We start from the raw sequence: 16,071 nt of genomic DNA on the forward strand, positions 1-16,071 counted from the left end.
GAGTTTTGGTTGTCTGCCTTAAAGGCCCCATTATTTGAATGATCAACCAGACTTGAGTCTTTTCCGATGCAAAAACAGCAGTTACAGAAAAGCAAACTTCATACAGCACTCATTCTATATAGAGTTTCTGGACAACTATTGTAACCTACTGTAAATGCATACAAACCTAATAGAGCATGCAGGCAATGTGTGGTTCCCAATAACTTGATACTCTAACAGTTCAATTAACTTCAAAAAAAGAACATCAGGAAATTATCTTGTAAGGGGACCCATTCTGGTCATTCCCACAGTCATATCTAGCTAGTTGCCATCCGTTGAAGAATAACACCTCAACTTAATAGCACTTTCTGTGATTGGAGGAAAGAGAGTCACTCAAGTTGAAGGTTCATTCTCAATGAACTTGATAGGGATGAAATTGACCAGAGTAAATTGTAGAGAAAGAACAGACACAGATAACACTAGCCCAAAGATAAGCACTGAAGAACATTTAAATCGATCAGCACTTTTCTTTCAGGTAATATAAGAGTGGGATTTAGTGGCCCATGACAAACACAATGCGTATGAATAACAGATGAAAAAGTCACAGAAGACTACCCCAACAAGTAGCACTTACTCTGTTATAAGGACAAGCCAATGCCATTGTTAGGGTACCGATCGCAACAATCCAAGGACAGTTTTTGTTGGGACTCAGTGCAAACATTACACCAAATACAGGTATATTTACTACAGGCAGTGTAAAATGCAAATAGAAGGAAGAGACAGATCACACTGCCTCAAAGACAAGCACTGAAGAACATTAAAATCAATCAAGGCATCAGTTTAAAGTGATGTAATAGTGGAATTTAGAAGCACATGACAAACACAATGTGTATGAATAACAGATGAAAAAGTCACAGAAGACTACCCCAACAAGTAGCACTTACTCTGTTATAAGGACAAGCCAATGCCATTGTTAGGGTACCGATCGCAACATGTTGAAAAGACCTGTATATGAACTGCCCACCAAATGATCACTTACTGTTTATTCCCTGAAGTCCATCTCCCTCTAGAGACATGTTCCTGAGAAATTCTTAGAATGAGGAGGTGCCCTAAATTCCCAGGAAGAACTTAAGATTGGTTCATGTTCAGCAACCACAACCAATCCCACATCTGTAAATGCTATGCTGTGAACGACTCAGGTACTTAAGCGGGTGCTCTGCCTTTACCCAAGGTCCGTCATTTTAATTAGAGAAAGTATTTCACACATTCAAAACATTAGAATTGAGTGGAGTTTTGGTTGTCTGCCTTAAAGGCCCCATTATTTGAATGATCAACCAGACTTGAGTCTTTTCCGATGCAAAAACAGCAGTTACAGAAAAGCAAACTTCATACAGCACTCATTCTATATAGAGTTTCTGGACAACTATTGTAACCTACTGTAAATGCATACAAACCTAATAGAGCATGCAGGCAATGTGTGGTTCCCAATAACTTGATACTCTAACAGTTCAATTAACTTCAAAAAAAGAACATCAGGAAATTATCTTGTAAGGGGACCCATTCTGGTCATTCCCACAGTCATATCTAGCTAGTTGCCATCCGTTGAAGAATAACACCTCAACTTAATAGCACTTTCTGTGATTGGAGGAAAGAGAGTCACTCAAGTTGAAGGTTCATTCTCAATGAACTTGATAGGGATGAAATTGACCAGAGTAAATTGTAGAGAAAGAACAGACACAGATAACACTAGCCCAAAGATAAGCACTGAAGAACATTTAAATCGATCAGCACTTTTCTTTCAGGTAATATAAGAGTGGGATTTAGTGGCCCATGACAAACACAATGCGTATGAATAACAGATGAAAAAGTCACAGAAGACTACCCCAACAAGTAGCACTTACTCTGTTATAAGGACAAGCCAATGCCATTGTTAGGGTACCGATCGCAACAATCCAAGGATAGATTTTGTTGGGACTCAGTGCAAACATTACACCAAATACAGGTATATTTACTACAGGCAGTGTAAAATGCAAAGAAGATTGCTAACACTGGTAAAATACAGAGAAGGAACAGACAGATCACACTGCCTCAAAGACAAGCACTGAAGAACATTAAAATCAATCAAGGCATCAGTTTAAAGTGATGTAATAGTGGAATTTAGAAACACATGACAAACACAATGTGTATGAATAACAGATGAAAAAGTCACAGAAGACTACCCCAACAAGTAGCACTTACTCTGTTATAAGGACAAGCCAATGCCATTGTTAGGGTACCGATCGCAACAATCCAAGGACAGATTTTGTTGGGACTCAGTGCAAACATTACACCAAATACAGGTATATTTACTACAGGCAGTGTAAAATGCAAAGAAGATTGCTAACACTGGTAAAATACAGAGAAGGAACAGACAGATCACACTGCCTCAAAGACAAGCACTGAAGAACATTAAAATCAATCAAGGCGTCAGTTTAAAGTGATGTAATAGTGGAATTTAGAAGCATATGACAAACACAATGCGTATGAATAACAGATGAAAAGGTCACAGAAGACTACCCCAACAAGTAGCACTTACTCTGTTATAAGGACAAGCCAATGCCATTGTTAGGGTACCCATCGCAACAATCCAAGGACAGATTTTGTTGGGACTCAGTGCAAACATTACACCAAATACAGGTATATTTACTACAGGCAGTGTAAAATGCAAAGAAGATTGCTAACACTGGTAAAATACAGAGAAGGAACAGACAGATCACACTGCCTCAAAGACAAGCACTGAAGAACATTAAAATCAATCAAGGCGTCAGTTTAAAGTGATGTAATAGTGGAATTTAGAAGCATATGACAAACACAATGCGTATGAATAACAGATGAAAAAGTCACAGAAGACTACCCCAACAAGTAGCACTTACTCTATTATAAGGACAAGCCAATACCATTGTTAGGGTATCAATCGCAACAATCCAAGGACAGATTTTGTTGGGACTCAGTGCAAACATTACACCAAATACAGGTATATTTACTACAGGCAGTGTAAAATGCAAAGAGAAGGAACAGACAGATCACACTGCCTCAAAGACAAGCACTGAAGAACATTAAAATCAATCAAGGCGTCAGTTTAAAGTGATGTAATAGTGGAATTTAGAAGCATATGACAAACACAATGCGTATGAATAACAGATGAAAAAGTCACAGAAGACTACCCCAACAAGTAGCACTTACTCTGTTATAAGGACAAGCCAATGCCATTGTTAGGGTACCAATCGCAACAATCCAAGGACAGATTTGTTGGGACTCAGTGCAAACATTACACCAAATACAGGTATATTTACTACAGGCAGTGTAAAATGCAAAGAAGATTGCTAACACTGGTAAAATACAGAGAAGGAACAGACAGATCACACTGCCTCAAAGACAAGCACTGAAGAACATTAAAATCAATCAAGGTGTACTGTTCTCTCTACGTGTTGTGCTTCCTAGCGTCAACGTAGATTCAACAGCGAGCCAAACTCCTTTTTCAAGAGCCAGGAAAATGAGCCTCTTGCTCCTTTATTGACTATTAGTCATTGACAACATTGAAATGGAGTGAAACTACAAAATAAAAAGAGAAAGTAGAATAATGCTTAGTTATAAAATACATACATAACTGATATTACTAGCTCTAAGCTAGAAAAAATAACGTAACATATGCGACAGTAGTATTTAGCAATTGTAGCGATTGAGTTTGACTACAACATCCAAATCATCATCAAGGTTACAATATAACTCATTGTATTTAACTTAATGTACATATTACGATCGTTTAAAACTTACAGTCATTGCTTTCTTTAAGATTCACACAACGGATTGAAAATACATAAAATTGTTATTTTGCTCTGTGACAGTTGATAGTTGCTATGTGAACGATGCCTGGTTTGTTTACATTCCAAACATACAAACATTCCAAACTTGCTTTCATATCAAACACATTACATCACGTGAACATACAAACGTTTCAAGTTAGATTAACCCAATACATAAAACACATTATGGACAGAACACAAGGCATCAGTTTAAAGTGATGTAATAGTGGAATTTAGAAGCACATGACAAACACAATGTGTATGAATAACAGATGAAAAAGTCACAGAAGACTACCCCAACAAGTAGCACTTACTCTGTTATAAGGACAAGCCAATGCCATTGTTAGGGTACCGATCGCAACATATTGAAAAGACCTGTATATGAACTGCCCACCAAATGATCACTTACTGTTTATTCCCTGAAGTCCATCTCCCTCTAGAGACATGTTCCTGAGAAATTCTTAGAATGAGGAGGTGCCCTAAATTCCCAGGAAGAACTTAAGATTGGTTCATGTTCAGCAACCACAACCAATCCCACATCTGTAAATGCTATGCTGTGAACGACTCAGGTACTTAAGCGGGTGCTCTGCCTTTACCCAAGGTCCGTCATTTTAATTAGAGAAAGTATTTCACACATTCAAAACATTAGAATTGAGTGGAGTTTTGGTTGTCTGCCTTAAAGGCCCCATTATTTGAATGATCAACCAGACTTGAGTCTTTTCCGATGCAAAAACAGCAGTTACAGAAAAGCAAACTTCATACAGCACTCATTCTATATAGAGTTTCTGGACAACTATTGTAACCTACTGTAAATGCATACAAACCTAATAGAGCATGCAGGCAATGTGTGGTTCCCAATAACTTGATACTCTAACAGTTCAATTAACTTCAGAAAAAGAACATCAGGAAATGATCTTGTAAGGGGACCCATTCTGGTCATTCCCACAGTCATATCTAGCTAGTTGCCATCCGTTGAAGAATAACACCTCAACTTAATAGCACTTTCTGTGATTGGAGGAAAGAGAGTCACTCAAGTTGAAGGTTCATTCTCAATGAACTTGATAGGGATGAAATTGACCAGAGTAAATTGTAGAGAAAGAACAGACACAGATAACACTAGCCCAAAGATAAGCACTGAAGAACATTTAAATCGATCAACCCATCGCAACAATCCAAGGACAGATTTTGTTGGGACTCAGTGCAAACATTACACCAAATACAGGTATATGTACTACAGGCAGTGTAAACCAACAAGTAACACTTACTCTGTTATAAGGACAAGCCAATGCCATTGTTAGGGTACCGATCGCAACATATTGAAAAGACCTGTATATGAACTGCCCACCAAATGATCACTTACTGTTTATTCCATGAAGTCCATCTCCCTCTAGAGACATGTTCCTGTGAAATTCTTAGAATGAGGAGCTGCCCTAAATTCCCAGGAAGAACTTAAGATTGGTTCATGTTCAGCAACCACAACCAATCCCACATCTGTAAATGCTATGCTGTGAACGACTCAGGTACTTAAGCGGGTGCTCTGCCTTTACCCAAGGTCCGTCATTTTAATTAGAGAAAGTATTTCACACATTCAAAACATTAGAATTGAGTGGAGTTTTGGTTGTCTGCCTTAAAGGCCCCATTATTTGAATGATCAACCAGACTTGAGTCTTTTCCGATGCAAAAACAGCAGTTACAGAAAAGCAAACTTCATACAGCACTCATTCTATATAGAGTTTCTGGACAACTATTGTAACCTACTGTAAATGCATACAAACCTAATAGAGCATGCAGGCAATGTGTGGTTCCCAATAACTTGATACTCTAACAGTTCAATTAACTTCAAAAAAAGAACATCAGGAAATTATCTTGTAAGGGGACCCATTCTGGTCATTCCCACAGTCATATCTAGCTAGTTGCCATCCGTTGAAGAATAACACCTCAACTTAATAGCACTTTCTGTGATTGGAGGAAAGAGAGTCACTCAAGTTGAAGGTTCATTCTCAATGAACTTGATAGGGATGAAATTGACCAGAGTAAATTGTAGAGAAAGAACAGACACAGATAACACTAGCCCAAAGATAAGCACTGAAGAACATTTAAATCGATCAGCACTTTTCTTTCAGGTAATATAAGAGTGGGATTTAGTGGCCCATGACAAACACAATGCGTATGAATAACAGATGAAAAAGTCACAGAAGACTACCCCAACAAGTAGCACTTACTCTGTTATAAGGACAAGCCAATGCCATTGTTAGGGTACCGATCGCAACAATCCAAGGACAGATTTTGTTGGGACTCAGTGCAAACATTACACCAAATACAGGTATATTTACTACAGGCAGTGTAAAATGCAAAGAAGATTGCTAACACTGGTAAAATACAGAGAAGGAACAGACAGATCACACTGCCTCAAAGACAAGCACTGAAGAACATTAAAATCAATCAAGGCGTCAGTTTAAAGTGATGTAATAGTGGAATTTAGAAGCATATGACAAACACAATGCGTATGAATAACAGATGAAAAAGTCACAGAAGACTACCCCAACAAGTAGCACTTACTCTGTTATAAGGACAAGCCAATGCCATTGTTAGGGTACCGATCGCAACAATCCAAGGACAGATTTTGTTGGGACTCAGTGCAAACATTACACCAAATACAGGTATATTTACTACAGGAATGTGTAAAATGCCAAGAAGATTGCTAACACTGGTAAAATACAGAGAAGGAACAGACAGATCACACTGCCTCAAACACAAGCACTGAAGAACATTAAAATCAATCAAGGCGTCAGTTTAAAGTGATGTAATAGTGGAATTTAGAAGCATATGACAAACACAATGCGTATGAATAACAGATGAAAAAGTCACAGAAGACTACCCCAACAAGTAGCACTTACTCTGTTATAAGGACAAGCCAATGCCATTGTTAGGGTACCGATCGCAACAATCCAAGGACAGATTTTGTTGGGACTCAGTGCAAACATTACACCAAATACAGGTATATTTACTACAGGCAGTGTAAAATGCAAAGAAGATTGCTAACACTGGTAAAATACAGAGAAGGAACAGACAGATCACACTGCCTCAAAGACAAGCACTGAAGAACATTAAAATCAATCAAGGCGTCAGGTTAAAGTGATGTAATAGTGGAATTTAGAAGCATATGACAAACACAATGCGTATGAATAACAGATGAAAAAGTAACAGAAGACTACCCCAACAAGTAGCACTTACTCTGTTATAAGGACAAGCCAATGCCATTGTTAGGGTACCGATCGCAACAATCCAAGGACAGATTTTGTTGGGACTCAGTGCAAACATTACACCAAATACAGGTATATTTACTACAGGCAGTGTAAAATGCAAAGAGAAGGAACAGACAGATCACACTGCCTCAAAGACAAGCACTGAAGAACATTAAAATCAATCAAGGCGTCAGTTTAAAGTGATGTAATAGTGGAATTTAGAAGCATATGACAAACACAATGCGTATGAATAACAGATGAAAAAGTCACAGAAGACTACCCCAACAAGTAGCACTTACTCTGTTATAAGGACAAGCCAATGCCATTGTTAGGGTACCCATCGCAACAATCCAAGGACAGATTTTGTTGGGACTCAGTGCAAACATTACACCAAATACAGGTATATTTACTACAGGCAGTGTAAACACTGGTAAAATACAGAGAAGGAACAGACAGATCACACTGCCTCAAAAACAAGCACTGAAGAACATTAAAATCAATCAAGGCATCAGTTTAAAGTGATGTAATAGTGGAATTTAGAAGCACATGACAAACACAATGTGTATGAATAACAGATGAAAAAGTCACAGAAGACTACCCCAACAAGTAGCACTTACTCTGTTATAAGGACAAGCCAATGCCATTGTTAGGGTACCGATCGCAACATATTGAAAAGACCTGTATATGAACTGCCCACCAAATGATCACTTACTGTTTATTCCATGAAGTCCATCTCCCTCTAGAGACATGTTCCTGAGAAATTCTTAGAATGAGGAGCTGCCCTAAATTCCCAGGAAGAACTTAAGACTGGTTCATGTTCAGCAACCACAACCAATCCCACATCTGTAAATGCTATGCTGTGAACGACTCAGGTACTTAAGCGGGTGCTCTGCCTTTACCCAAGGTCCGTCATTTTAATTAGAGAAAGTATTTCACACATTCAAAACATTAGAATTGAGTGGAGTTTTGGTTGTCTGCCTTAAAGGCCCCATTATTTGAATGATCAACCAGACTTGAGTCTTTTCCGATGAAAAAACAGCAGTAACAGAAAAGCAAACTTCATACAGCACTCATTCTATATAGAGTTTCTAGACAACCATTGTAACCTACTGTAAATGCATACAAACCTAATAGAGCATGCAGGCAATGTGTGGTTCCCAATAACTTGATACTCTAACAGTTCAATTAACTTCAAAAAAAGAACATCAGGAAATTATCTTGTAAGGGGACCCATTCTGGTCATTCCCACAGTCATATCTAGCTAGTTGCCATCCGTTGAAGAATAACACCTCAACTTAATAGCACTTTCTGTGATTGGAGGAAAGAGAGTCACTCAAGTTGAAGGTTCATTCTCAATGAACTTGATAGGGATGAAATTGACCAGAGTAAATTGTAGAGAAAGAACAGACACAGATAACACTAGCCCAAAGATAAGCACTGAAGAACATTTAAATCGATCAACACTTTTCTTTCAGGTAATATAAGAGTGGGATTTAGTGGCCCATGACAAACACAATGCGTATGAATAACAGATGAAAAAGTCACAGAAGACTACCCCAACAAGTAGCACTTACTCTGTTATAAGGACAAGCCAATGCCATTGTTAGGGTACCGATCGCAACAATCCAAGGACAGATTTTGTTGGGACTCAGTGCAAACATTACACCAAATACAGGTATATTTACTACAGGCAGTGTAAAATGCAAAGAAGATTGCTAACACTGGTAAAATATATAGATGCCACAGACAGATCACACTGCCTCAAAGACAAGCACTGAAGAACATTAAAATCAATCAAGGCATCAGTTTAAAGTGATGTAATAGTGGAATTTAGAAGCACATGACAAACACAATGCGTATGACTAACAGATGAAAAAGTCACAGAAGACTACCCCAACAAGTAGCACTTACTCTGTTATAAGGACAAGCCAATGCCATTGTTAGGGTACCGATCTCAACAATCCAAGGACAGAATTTGTTGGGACTCAGTGCAAACATTACACCAAATACAGGTATATTTACTACAGGCAGTGTAAAATGCAAAGAAGATTGCTAACACTGGTAAAATACAGAGAAGGAACAGACAGATCACACTGCCTCAAAGACAAGCACTGAAGAACATTAAAATCAATCAAGGGGTCAGTTTAAAGTGATGTAATAGTGGAATTTAGAAGCACATGACAAACACAATGTGTATGAATAACAGATGAAAAAGTCACAGAAGACTACCCCAACAAGTAGCACTTACTCTGTTATAAGGACAAGCCAATGCCATTGTTAGGGTACCGATCGCAACAATCCAAGGACAGATTTTGTTGGGACTCAGTGCAAACATTACACCAAATAAAGGTATATTTACTACAGGCAGTGTAAAATGCAAAGAGAAGGAACAGACAGATCACACTGCCTCAAAGACAAGCACTGAAGAACATTAAAATCAATCAAGGCGTCAGTTTAAAGTGATGTAATAGTGGAATTTAGAAGCATATGACAAACACAATGCGTATGAATAACAGATGAAAAAGTCACAGAAGACTACCCCAACAAGTAGCACTTACTCTGTTATAAGGACAAGCCAATGCCATTGTTAGGGTACCCATCGCAACAATCCAAGGACAGATTTTGTTGGGACTCAGTGCAAACATTACACCAAATACAGGTATATTTACTACAAGCAGTGTAAACACTGGTAAAATACAGAGAAGGAACAGACAGATCACACTGCCTCAAAGACAAGCACTGAAGAACATTAAAATCAATCAAGGCGTCAGTTTATAGTGATGTAATAGTGGAATTTAGAAGCATATGACAAACACAATGCGTATGAATAACAGATGAAAAAGTCAGAGAAGACTACCCCAACAAGTAGCACTTACTCTGTTATAAGGACAAGCCAATGCCATTGTTAGGGTACCGATCGCAACAATCCAAGGACAGATTTTGTTGGGACTCAGTGCAAACATTACACCAAATACAGGTATATTTACTACAGGCAGTGTAAAATGCATAGAAGATTGCTAACACTGGTAAAATACAGAGAAGGAACAGACAGATCACACTGCCTCAAAGACAAGCACTGAAGAACATTAAAATCAATCAAGGCATCAATTTAAAGTGATGTAATAGTGGAATTTAGAAGCACATGACAAACACAATGCGTATGACTAACAGATGAAAAAGTCACAGAAGACTACCCCAACAAGTAGCACTTACTCTGTTATAAGGACAAGCCAATGCCATTGTTAGGGTACCGATCGCAACAATCCAAGGACAGATTTTGTTGGGACTCAGTGCAAACATTACACCAAATACAGGTATATTTACTACAGGCAGTGTAAAATGCAAAGAAGATTGCTAACACTGGTAAAATACAGAGAAGGAACAGACAGATCACACTGCCTCAAAGACAAGCACTGAAGAACATTAAAATCAATCAAGGCATCAGTTTAAAGTGATGTAATAGTGGAATTTAGAAGCACATGACAAACACAATGTGTATGAATAACAGATGAAAAAGTCACAGAAGACTACCCCAACAAGTAGCACTTACTCTGTTATAAGGACAAGCCAATGCCATTGTTAGGGTACCCATCGCAACAATCCAAGGACAGATTTTGTTGGGACTCAGTGCAAACATTACACCAAATACAGGTATATTTACTACAGGCAGTGTAAAATGCAAAGAAGATTGCTAACACTGGTAAAATACAGAGAAGGAACAGACAGATCACACTGCCTCAAAGACAAGCACTGAAGAACATTAAAATCAATCAAGGCGTCAGTTTAAAGTGATGTAATAGTGGAATTTAGAAGCATATGACAAACACAATGCGTATGAATAACAGATGAATAAGTCACAGAAGACTACCCCAACAAGTAGCACTTACTCTGTTATAAGGACAAGCCAATGCCATTGTTAGGGTACCCATCGCAACAATCCAAGGACAGATTTTGTTGGGACTCAGTGCAAACATTACACCAAATACAGGTATATTTACTACAAGCAGTGTAAACACTGGTAAAATACAGAGAAGGAACAGACAGATCACACTGCCTCAAAGACAAGCACTGAAGAACATTAAAATCAATCAAGGCGTCAGTTTATAGTGATGTAATAGTGGAATTTAGAAGCATATGACAAACACAATGCGTATGAATAACAGATGAAAAAGTCAGAGAAGACTACCCCAACAAGTAGCACTTACTCTGTTATAAGGACAAGCCAATGCCATTGTTAGGGTACCGATCGCAACAATCCAAGGACAGATTTTGTTGGGACTCAGTGCAAACATTACACCAAATACAGGTATATTTACTACAGGCAGTGTAAAATGCATAGAAGATTGCTAACACTGGTAAAATACAGAGAAGGAACAGACAGATCACACTGCCTCAAAGACAAGCACTGAAGAACATTAAAATCAATCAAGGCATCAATTTAAAGTGATGTAATAGTGGAATTTAGAAGCACATGACAAACACAATGCGTATGACTAACAGATGAAAAAGTCACAGAAGACTACCCCAACAAGTAGCACTTACTCTGTTATAAGGACAAGCCAATGCCATTGTTAGGGTACCGATCGCAACAATCCAAGGACAGATTTTGTTGGGACTCAGTGCAAACATTACACCAAATACAGGTATATTTACTACAGGCAGTGTAAAATGCAAAGAAGATTGCTAACACTGGTAAAATACAGAGAAGGAACAGACAGATCACACTGCCTCAAAGACAAGCACTGAAGAACATTAAAATCAATCAAGGCATCAGTTTAAAGTGATGTAATAGTGGAATTTAGAAGCACATGACAAACACAATGTGTATGAATAACAGATGAAAAAGTCACAGAAGACTACCCCAACAAGTAGCACTTACTCTGTTATAAGGACAAGCCAATGCCATTGTTAGGGTACCCATCGCAACAATCCAAGGACAGATTTTGTTGGGACTCAGTGCAAACATTACACCAAATACAGGTATATTTACTACAGGCAGTGTAAAATGCAAAGAAGATTGCTAACACTGGTAAAATACAGAGAAGGAACAGACAGATCACACTGCCTCAAAGACAAGCACTGAAGAACATTAAAATCAATCAAGGCGTCAGTTTAAAGTGATGTAATAGTGGAATTTAGAAGCATATGACAAACACAATGCGTATGAATAACAGATGAATAAGTCACAGAAGACTACCCCAACAAGTAGCACTTACTCTGTTATAAGGACAAGCCAATGCCATTGTTAGGGTACCGATCGCAACAATCCAAGGACAGATTTTGTTGGGACTCAGTGCAAACATTACACCAAATACAGGTATATTTACTACAGGCAGTGTAAAATGCAAAGAGAAGGAACAGACAGATCAAACTGCCTCAAAGACAAGCACTGAAGAACATTAAAATCAATCAAGGCGTCAGTTTAAAGTGATGTAATAGTGGAATTTAGAAGCATATGACAAACACAATGCGTATGAATAACAGATGAAAAAGTCACAGAAGACTACCCCAACAAGTAGCACTTACTCTGTTATAAGGACAAGCCAATGCCATTGTTAGGGTACCCATCGCAACAATCCAAGGACAGATTTGGTTGGGACTCAGTGCAAACATTACACCAAATACAGGTATATTTACTACAGGCAGTGTAAACACTGGTAAAATACAGAGAAGGAACAGACAGATCACACTCCCTCAAAGACAAGCACTGAAGAACATTAAAATCAATCAAGGCGTCAGTTTAAAGTGATGTAATAGTGGAATTTAGAAGCATATGACAAACACAATGCGTATGAATAACAGATGAAAAAGTCACAGAAGACTACCCCAACAAGTAGCACTTACTCTGTTATAAGGACAAGCCAATGCCATTGTTAGGGTACCCATCGCAACAATCCAAGGACAGATTTTGTTGGGACTCAGTGCAAACATTACACCAAATACAGGTATATTTACTACAGGCAGTGTAAACACTGGTAAAATACAGAGAAGGAACAGACAGATCACACTGACTCAAAGACAAGCACTGAAGAACATTAAAATCAATCAAGGCATCAGTTTAAAGTGATGTAATAGTGGAATTAAGAAGCACATGACAAACACAATGTGTATGAATAACAGATGAAAAAGTCACAGAAGACTACCCCAACAAGTAGCACTTACTCTGTTATAAGGACACGCCAATGCCATTGTTAGGGTACCGATCGCAACAATCCAAGGACAGATTTTGTTGGGACTCAGTGCAAACATTGCACCAAATACAGGTATATTTACTACAGGCAGTGTAAAATGCAAAGAAGATTGCTAACACTGGTAAAATATATAGATGCCACAGACAGATCACACTGCCTCAAAGACAAGCACTGAAGAACATTAAAATCAATCAAGGCATCAGTTTAAAGTGATGTAATAGTGGAATTTAGAAGCACATGACAAACACAATGTGTATGCATAACAGATGAAAAAGTCACAGAAGACTACCCCAACAAGTAGCACTTACTCTGTTATAAGGACAAGCCAGTGCCATTGTTAGGGTACCGATCGCAACATATTGAAAAGACCTGTATATGAACTGCCCACCAAATTATCACTTACTGTTTATTCCATGAAGTCCATCTCCCTCTAGAGACATGTTCCTGAGAAATTCTTAGAATGAGGAGCTGCCCTAAATTCCCAGGAAGAACTTAAGATTGGTTCATGTTCAGCAACCACAACCAATCCCACATCTGTAAATGCTATGCTGTGAACGACTCAGGTACTTAAGCGGGTGCTCTGCCTTCACCCAAGGTCCGTCATTTTAATTAGAGAAAGTATTTCACACATTCAAAACATTAGAATTGAGTGGAGTTTTGGTTGTCTGCCTTAAAGGCCCCATTATTTGAATGATCAACCAGACTTGAGTCTTTTCCAATGCAAAAACAGCAGTTACAGAAAAGCAAACTTCATACAGCACTCATTCTATATAGAGTTTCTAGACAACTATTGTAACCTACTGTAAATGCATACAAACCTAATAGAGCATGCAGGCAATGTGTGGTTCCCAATAACTTGATACTCTAACAGTTCAATTAACTTCAAAAAAAGAACATCAGGAAATTATCTTGTAAGGGGACCCATTCTGGTCATTCCCACAGTCATATGTAGCTAGTTGCCATCCGTTGAAGAATAACACCTCAACTTAATAGCACTTTCTGTGATTGGAGGAAAGAAAGTCACTCAAGTTGAAGGTTCATTCTCAATGAACTTGATAGGGATGAAATTGACCAGAGTGAATTGTAGAGAAAGAACAGACACAGATAACACTAGCCCAAAGATAAGCACTGAAGAACATTTAAATCGATCAAAACTTTTCTTTCAGGTAATATAAGAGTGGGATTTAGTGGCCCATGACAAACACAATGCGTATGACTAACAGATGAAAAAGTCACAGAAGACTACCCCAACAAGTAGCACTTACTCTGTTATAAGGACAAGCCAATGCCATTGTTAGGGTACCGATCGCAACAATCCAAGGACAGATTTTGTTGGGACTCAGTGCAAACATTACACCAAATACAGGTATATTTACTACAGGCAGTGTAAAATGCAAAGCAGATTGCTAACACTGGTAAAATACAGAGAAGGAACAGACAGATCACACTGCCTCAAAGACAAGCACTGAAGAACATTAAAATCAATCAAGGCATCAGTTTAAAGTGATGTAATAGTGGAATTTAGAAGCAAATGACAAACACAATGTGTATGAATAACAGATGAAAAAGTCACAGAAGACTACCCCAACAAGTAGCACTTACTCTGTTATAAGGACAAGCCAATGCCATTGTTAGGGTACCGATCGCAACATATTGAAAAGACCTGTATATGAACTGCCCACCAAATGATCACTTACTGTTTATTCCCTGAAGTCCATCTCCCTCTAGAGACATGTTCCTGAGAAATTCTTAGAATGAGGAGGTGCCCTAAATTCCCAGGAAGAACTTAAGATTGGTTCATGTTCAGCAACCACAACCAATCCCACATCTGTAAATGCTATGCTGTGAACGACTCAGGTACTTAAGCGGGTGCTCTGCCTTTACCCAAGGTCCGTCATTTTAATTAGAGAAAGTATTTCACACATTCAAAACATTAGAATTGAGTGGAGTTTTGGTTGTCTGCCTTAAAGGCCCCATTATTTGAATGATCAACCAGACTTGAGTCTTTTCCGATGCAAAAACAGCAGTAACAGAAAAGCAAACTTCATACAGCACTCATTCTATATAGAGTTTCTAGACAACTATTGTAACCTACTGTAAATGCATACAAACCTAATAGAGCATGCAGGCAATGTGTGGTTCCCAATAACTTGATAATCTAACAGTTCAATTAACTTCAAAAAAAGAACATCAGGAAATTATCTTGTAAGGGGACCCATTCTGGTCATTCCCACAGTCATATCTAGCTAGTTGCCATCCGTTGAAGAATAACACCTCAACTTAATAGCACTTTCTGTGATTGGAGGAAAGAGAGTCACTCAAGTTGAAGGTTCATTCTCAATGAACTTGATAGGGATGAAATTGACCAGAGTAAATTGTAGAGAAAGAACAGACACAGATAACACTAGCCCAAAGATAAGCACTGAAGAACATTTAAATCGATCAACACTTTTCTTTCAGGTAATATAAGAGTGGGATTTAGTGGCCCATGACAAACAAAATGCGTATGAATAACAGATGAAAAAGTCACAGAAGACTACCCCAACAAGTAGCACTTACTCTGTTATAAGGACAAGCCAATGCCATTGTTAGGGTACCGATCGCAACAATCCAAGGACAGATTTTGTTGGGACTCAGTGCAAACATTACACCAAATACAGGTATATTTACTACAGGCAGTGTAAAATGCAAAGAAGATTGCTAACACTGGTAAAATACAGAGAAGGAACAGACAGATCACACTGCCTCAAAGACAAGTACTGAAGAACATTAAAATCAATCAAGGCGTCAGTTTAAAGTGATGTAATAGTGGAA

General features: G+C 38.3%; 1 long non-coding RNA gene across 1 annotated transcript; it reads right to left on the reverse strand.

The window, feature by feature from the left end:
- Positions 1-3,489: 3,489 nt before the first annotated feature.
- Positions 3,490-4,008, reverse strand: LOC146238151 (uncharacterized). The gene is made up of 2 exons (XR_014740645.1): positions 3,793-4,008; positions 3,490-3,570 (listed from the first exon to the last, which is right to left on the reverse strand). It is a non-coding gene; the product is annotated as an uncharacterized LOC146238151 (long non-coding RNA).
- Between the last annotated feature and the right edge of the window lie 12,063 nt (positions 4,009-16,071).

Source organism: Hypomesus nipponensis, chromosome 21 (genome assembly GCF_054491055.1).
Source record: "Hypomesus nipponensis isolate SF chromosome 21, ASM5449105v1, whole genome shotgun sequence".
Lineage (NCBI taxonomy): Eukaryota > Metazoa > Chordata > Actinopteri > Osmeriformes > Osmeridae > Hypomesus > Hypomesus nipponensis.